We start from the raw sequence: 7965 nt of genomic DNA, 5'->3' as shown, positions 1-7965 counted from the left end.
TTTAAGGCCCGACAATGTGTAAAATCTACAGTGTTAGAACTTTAAAAGTTTATGCACTGTGTATAATTATGGTGTTAGACTGCATTATTTTAAGCAGTCTTCCAATTCTTAACAACAACAACAACAACAAAACGCCTGTGATCCTCGGCACATTCTAATTGGTCGGTCATACTCTAAACTGTTTTCTTTTGTATCTGAAATGAGATTAACTGATACCTTCTTGTGTATTCCTGTTCGCTATTGATGAGAGGGTGGGCTGAAAATTTGTTACACAGAAAAAAATAACATGAAAGTGAAATGATATAATCTTCAGAATGGTCAATATTGTTGAAATAGTTGTGAAGAATCAACTATCTACCCTGAGGAATCTTCAGATAGAACTCTTCTTCTGTTTATACACTCTGGGTTCATCTTCCACGGACTTTGTGGCTTCCACATTTCTGTTTGTATTTTTCATCCTCTGCTTGGTTTGTCTGTCCTGGAGCAAATGGTTTGATCGAGCTCTTGGACTCCACATACTTAACAGCTCCATAAGCCACCATGGTCAGACTCAGGATTCCCACTGGAATGTAGAGTTTGACATTGACACATAAAAGTGTGCTGTGTCCAAAGGCAAGGACGAATCCCAGGACCTCCCAAAGGCAGTAACTGGCAAAGGCAGCTTCTTTGTTCTCAAACGGAACACCATAGAGAGGGTTGTTCTGCGTCTGCCAGATGGGATCTGCCTCACCCCAGTGGCTGGGAACACGAAGATCATGGCCAACTGGCCCAGGCGAGGTCTCCATGGCAGGAGCGCAATGAGGAGGGAGAGCTGGGTGGGCTCACCCAGCATGAAGAGCGTGATCCTGCCCACATGCTGGGAGACCTTTCCTCAGAGCATGGAGCACAGCGAATAGGTGGCCGAGAAGCACATCATCGTTTAGCCTCCAAACTGGACGCCCGGGGTGCAGGGGTGTAGACCCGTGTGTATTCACCAGAGAGGAATCCTGCTGTGACCCACCCTACAGTGGCAGCAGAATTAGGAGACACAGACGTTTATCTCTAAAGAGCTTGAAAGTGTACAGTAAAGTGGACCAGAAAGGTGGTGGTTTGTCTCCCTTTGACTTTTCTGCTGAGCATCCAGTGTGGGTTTGAGAAGTTGGCTGTCGGCAGGATTGCCAAGACCCCACTCCCGGTGTAGATGCTGAGCAGGGTGTGGACCACTAGACTCTCCTGGTGGGAGTGGTGGCCATCAGGCGGTCACTGGCCCTGAGGAACACAAGCTGCTTCTCTGGGATGGCCTCTTGACTGGGAGTGTGCCCAACACTAGAGACGAGATCAAGTTGTCTCATACATGAGATGACAGGAACAGGAGAGAGACGATCCACACCTGCGCCAAGGGTCCTGCCTTCTCTACATACGTATGCCCCATAATCGTGAGGTGCGTGCACTGAGGAGACCACAGCAGGGCAGCCCCAAGCCCCAGCAGCACAGAGGTAGTATCAGTGTGGCCCAGGGAGAAGCTGTGTGGCCACACCTGGGGGCGGTGACCATCCACTCGCACCGATCTCTGGATGAGGATGGACAGGAGGACCACCCGCCCTGAGCTTGCTGAGCACAGCCGCCCAGGCCTTTCTTGCCTTGCAGGCTGCTCTGCAGACTCTGCGGACCTCCACATGCAGTGAAGAGAAGCAGAAACCCAGAGGAAACCACAGGACACTCTTCAAACTTTTCTCCATTGTGCTGATGAAAAGTGGCAACCGTCATTGCACATGTAAGTTTGTAGCTCCCTTTATGGAGATCCACTTAAGCCGGGAGTGAGGGTGTGTCCTGGTTCTGGCACCGGCTCTCCTGTTGCCTCTTGTCCACAATGAACTCAGCTCACTTTATCCGGCCCTTCGTTCTCATTTATCCTGGCTCTGCCTGAGGGAGGAAGTCTGAGATCTTCTGATCCAGGCAAAAAAAGGCCCATACGTACATTTTAAACTTAGCTTTTTATTAGGTCTTCTTAGACAGTTTTTTCAAAATGTCACACTCTTTTACCTGCCTGTAATCCTGCTGACTGGGCCAATTGTCGAGCTAGGACTGGGTCTGGAGCTCACAGACCCCTCAAGCCCATTCCAGACTGGGTCACAAAACCTTCACACGCCAGGCTGGGTCACAAACCCCTCACACACATGTCTATGAGCTAGGTAACCAGCCATAAGGTCCTTGGAGCCATAGGTTCTAGAGCATGGCTGAGTGGGGTGGCTGCTCAAGGCACTAGATGCCAGCCCAGTCAGTGGCACCGCCCATGTGCACTAACTCCACCCACACACAACTTATTTACAAAGAATGTGCTGCACCACCTCCAACCGGACCTAAGGTTAGGGGGCCTGATTAAATTATTCTATTTTCCCAATAATCCAGCCCTTCAGGGTCCCTCACCATACAATCTATGTATTCAGAATCTTCCACGATGTTCCCTTAGTGAGGATAAATGACCCTTACATTTACATAACCAAAGTCTGTTCAATATGCCTTAAGGCTTGTAGTTCTGTCCTTTTAACTATTAGCCGCATATGTCCAGTTAGTAGTCATCATTGGTGTGATTCTACATGGGAATCCTGCAGTCATACTGATGGGCAGTTCAATACACATTCAGTAGGTGATCATGCCAACATATGTATGTACCCAGTCGACTCTGGTCCAGCGCCTGCAGCCAGAACACTATGGGTGAAAAGACAGAAGAATTATTGATACCAATAGGGGAAGTTCTTGCCCCTCTGGTAAGATACATGCCATTCTGCCATCCTGAGAAAGGATGGTCACAGGAATAGGTATCTTACCTGGCTTATAATACCATACTTTATCTGCTAACACTGTCGGATCTGTAGGTTCTACATGTAACAGTGTAGAGGAACTCATAATTGGCCATAATGATAATACAAATGTGCCCTTTGGAATAGAGCACTTATCTGTCCCAGGCCATGTTACCTTTACTCAAGGAGTCCAGATACTTGTCATCCAAGGTGAAACTTGCAAGTCTTCTTCTAATCCTTTTCCCCAAGGCCCTATTAGACCTACCCAGAGTATATGGAGGGCTTTTATTCTCTAAGGCCATTCCCATTGTACTGCCTGTCCCTGTTGCAAACAGGTTGGAGCTCATAAGAGAATATTTCCATTCTTACCATATCCTGGCTTCAAAAACTTATCTTTAGTAGTGACTTGCAGCTGTGTAGGTGCTGCAGCCCTATGCAACAGAGCTTCCACTGGAGAGGGTCCACCCTTGTGGGGTCTCTCATTTAGAATTCTGACTGTCGGGCATAATCGCCGTGTCAACCCTTCAGGGTGGCGGTTGGGCAGATAGCCTTAGTCCCTTTTTTAAAAGACCATTGTACCATTCAATCATTCCTGCTGCCTGGGGATGATATGGCACATGTAACTTCCACTGAATAGACAACTGGGAGGCCCACCTCTGAACCCCAGGTCCAGTAAAGTGGGTTCCGTCGTCACTCTCTGTGACCAGAGGCTGACCGTACATGGTCATAAGGCTATTCAGGCCTTAATAGTGTTTACCTGGTCTGGGACCTTACAAGGCCATACAAACAGAAGACAAGTAGCCATATCAATAGCCATGAAGATATACCTGGAATTCTCTGACCTTGGCAGTGGTCTGACAACGTCCACTTGCCATTGAGTCAGGGGCACCCTTCCTTGAGTTATTTGCCCATCTGTATGGGGCATCCACTGGGCCTGTGGACTCTCCTGAGCACATACTGGACAAGCACAGCAGGCATTCACTACATCTTCCCATTTTATAGACAAAGCCCATCTTTGAGCCGCCATCCACATGGTTTTACTTCCAGCATGCTGCATTTGTCGATGTAACCACAGGGCCACATCAGCAGCTGGGGCTCTCTACAGCATCTCACCTTAGCCAAGGCATCGGCTTCATCATTTCCCAGACTGGCTAAGGGGAAGTGTCCTGTGACATGGAAAAGAGTTACTTCTTTCCCATGTCCCAATTCCCATAAATCTTGCCACATGCTTGTCCCCACAGGGGTTGGTGACCTCCCATCCACCATTGGTATTTCTAAGTAGATAACCACAGGGTTAAACCTTTGTACACAGCCCTGGTGTCAGTAAAGATGGTTAATGGCCCAGGCTAATTTTTTATCACCATCCATGTGGCTCTCAATTCAGCCCACTGACTGCTTTGCCCTGTGCTATTTTCATACCACACGGTATCTATTAAGGCCTGGACAGCAACAGCTGTCCACAATGCTAAAGGTCCCATGCTAGAGCCATCTGTATTCCAAGCTTGCTCTGTGATAGGTCCCTGTCCCTCATGGAAAGGTGTGGTCTCCACCTCCAGGGGTAAGGGTTGTGTCAAAGTTTCCTCCACAACCTCTACTGGTCCTAGCACAGTCTACAACTCTTTAAAGAGAGGACTCGTTGACACAGTGCTTCTTTTTTCCATATATGCTCTCCATTTGGATTGAGTAGGAGTCTGAGCTATGCCCCATTTAGGAGTGGTTGCCCACACGTGCAGCCAACTTATTATGGGGTATGTCGTCCTTACTAGGACCTTGGCAGTTCCTGTGGTAGCTTTAGTGGCCATCAAGGCAGAATGCACAGCTGCTAACTGTTTCTCTGTCAGAGAATAACACACTTCAGCACCTTCCAGAGCTGAGACCAGAATCTTATAGGTGTTTGGAATTGGTCTTGTCTCTGCCACAAACCCCATCCTAGCCCCTCTTGGGTTATATGTACATCTAATTCAAAAGGCTTAGTGGGACCAGCCACTTGTAAAGCCTGTACTTGCTATATTGTCCTTTTTGTAGCCTAGAAAGTCTGTTCTACTTCCTCAGTCCAATCCCAGGGGACTCCTTTCTTTGTTAATGCACACAGTGGGGCTGTCATTTGGGCCATATGGGGTACAAAAGCTCTTCAATACCCCAAAAGTCCCAAATATGTTTGTAGCTGAGCTAAAGTTGTGGGTCAAGGGTATACCTGTATCTTGTCTACAATAGCTTCTGGGATGACCCTCAACTTACCCAACCAGACCATTCCCAGGAATTTGACTGACAGCCCAAGTCCTTGCACTTTGGCTGTGTTCACAGCACAGTCACATTTTTCCAAAGGACTTAACAGCATTGGAGCTGCCTGGGTTAAATCTGCAAGAGAATCAGAGGTTAATAACACATCATCAATATAATGAAACATTGTAACCATGCTGGGTCTAGTCCACTTGGCTAGGTCCCCAGCCACTAAACTATGACAGATGGTTGGGCTATGCAGATAACCTTGGGGTAATACTTGAAAGTTCCGCTGTCTTCCTTCCTAGGTAAAGGCAAACTGATCTTGGCTATCAGCTGAGATTGGAATAGACAAAAAAACATTTGCAAGGTCCAGTACATAATGATAAGTTCCCAGCTGAGTCCTCAGCTGATCCATCAAGTTGTGAACTGAAGGTACAGCTGCATGCAAAGGAGGCACTACTTTGTTCAGTTCTCGATAATCTACAGTCATTCTCCAGGTACCATGAGGCTTTTTCACTGGTCATACAGGGGTACCATGAAGCTTTTTCACTGGTCATACAGGGGCATTAAATGGGCTATGAGCCAGACGAATAATGCCAGCTTTCTCTAATTCCAATATAGTGGCACCTATCTCCACATATCCTCCTGGTAGGTTATACTGCTTTACATTAACCACATGTCTTGGCTTGGGTAACACCTGTGGGTCATGTTTAGCATATCCTCACAACAGGCTTTACTGTCCATATCCACAGCCAAAATTCTCCAACTGTGGTTTGCAGGTGCAAACCATAAAGCAAATCCATACCCAAGATGTATTCAGCTACTGGGGGTATATATACAGTATACACATGAGGGGGTAATCTTCCTATGCCCAATGGCAATGACACAGCTTTGACCTCAACAGTATGTCCTCTGTAGCCATCTATATGAACTGTGGCCCCTGGAAATTTATCTGAATTGCCATTTATCAGGCTACATTCTGCACCAGTATCCACCAATGCCGAAACACGCTGCACATTTGTCCTAGACCAATATATTGCCAATTCAACATGAGGCCTCTGGTCCTCACCTGCCCCAAAAGACAAGCACCTTGGCCTGCTCCCTAATCAGAATGGAACAGTTCATCCGCCTCCTCGGGAGCAACCAAAAAGTCCTTTAAATTCACTGAGCATACCTTGCTACCTGTTTCCAGATGTTTGGTAAAAAGCTGTTCAGGGCGCAATTGCTGCCACAAGGCAAACAGAACTGCATTTGGCTGCTGGTCAGTTTTCTTTTTATCAACCCCTGCTGCAAGCAAGTCAAGCCACATGTGCTTACGGCTAGTCTTGCTTGGTCCCTTTGGGATAAAATCCCGAGTACTTCTTGGGGGTTTTGTCTTAGCCGCCTTTTGGCCCCCTTTTGCTTGTCTGCTATCCCTACTGCACCCAAGCTGTCTATCACAGTCATTACCTCATGTAATAGGACGACCAATGTATGGGGCCAGTATGGCCATCAGTGACCCAAAGGACGTTGACGGGGCATTCTGCAGCACTATGTCTCTCATGCCGCCTATAAAGTTCTCATCGTCTGGGCCACGAGTGCTCACATTAAACATGAACTGCTGCATCTCCAGCTCTCGAATTATTTGGACCGGCTCAGCGTACGTTTGCCATTTACTCACAATCTTGGGCAGTTCTCCAGCATTTGCCCACACGTTTCGAGCAGCTGCACTCACCCAGTCCATCAAGGAGTGATTACCTCGCCCTGGTGCATATCTGTGGCTATTCTGTAGCTGCTGCCTCAGGGACAGGTGCATGGTGATGGAGGCCAGTTTCTCCACCTCCTCACCAGAGCGTATCACACTATCTACCCCTAGGTCCCATGACCACAGCAGCCAAGCAGCCAGGGTCTCCCCATGTTTCTGCCTGAACTGTCTCCCCAAGTCAACCTGTTCAACTTGCATATATGGGACATAGGTGGTGAACTGGGTCACCTGTGGATCACCCACCAGTCCATCCGGTCCCATAGGCTACTCGTTCGTCATTTTCTCATGCACAACAGGTTGTACCTGGAGATGCATGGTTTCCCCCAACTCACCACTGGATTGGTCGTCTTCCCTGGTGTGAGGGGCAGGAGTGGCCGGTATCTGCACATCATCCTCCAGGATAACCATCCTTGCTTCCAACAACTCTGCTTTCTGCTGCAAATCTTGATCAGTTTGCAGCATAGTTAGCAGTAGTCAGGCTCCAGTCAGCAGAAAAATGGTCACTGAGCACCACATGTTCAAGGACAGTCACATTTCCTCCCCCTCCCAAGGGGTTTCTGCCATAGTGCCTGGTATATGTTGCCTTGCAATACGGTGAGCAGCAACCAGATACTGGTCAACAGGAAAGAGGCCATAGGGCACATGTTCACAAGTAGCCATATTTGCTCCTTCTTCCAAGGGCTTTCGGCTCCTATACCTGCTCAGAATCCTGTCACAGACCAATTGTCTGGCTCTTTTACCTGCCTGTAATCCTGCTGACTGGGCCAATTGTCAAGCTAGGGCTGGGTCTGGAACTCACAGGCCCCTCAAGCCCATTCCAGACTGGGTCACAAGCCCTTCACGTGCCAGGCTGGGTCTCCAAACCCCTCATATGCCAGGCTGTGTTACCAGACCCCTCACACACAGGTCTATGAGCTAGGTAACTGGCCAAAAGTTCCTTGGAGCTGTCAGTTTGAGAGCATGGCTGTGTGGGGCGGCTGCCCAAGACACTAGAGGCCAGCCAAGTTGGCGGCACCCCCCATGCACACTAACTCCACCCATACACAACTTGTTTACAATGAATGTGCCACACCACCCCCAACCAGACCTAAGGCGAAGGGGCCTGATTATTCTATTTTACCAACACAAAATCAAACTTATCCACAAAAAAAATTGATTTTTAACAGTGTGTGTGTGTTTTGACCTGAAACTTAAAGTAGAAACCCAGCAGTAGATATG

At 48.1% G+C, this 7965-nt stretch overlaps 1 pseudogene; it reads right to left on the bottom strand.

The window, feature by feature from the left end:
- Window positions 1-407: 407 nt before the first annotated feature.
- On the bottom strand, window positions 408-1746 carry LOC103608510 (annotated as a pseudogene).
- Window positions 1747-7965: the final 6219 nt, after the last annotated feature.

The sequence above is a fragment of the Galeopterus variegatus genome, unplaced genomic scaffold (genome assembly GCF_000696425.1).
Source record: "Galeopterus variegatus unplaced genomic scaffold, G_variegatus-3.0.2 Scaffold8501, whole genome shotgun sequence".
Classification (NCBI taxonomy): Eukaryota; Metazoa; Chordata; class Mammalia; order Dermoptera; family Cynocephalidae; genus Galeopterus; species Galeopterus variegatus.
This window is presented reverse-complemented; position numbering and strand designations above follow the sequence as displayed.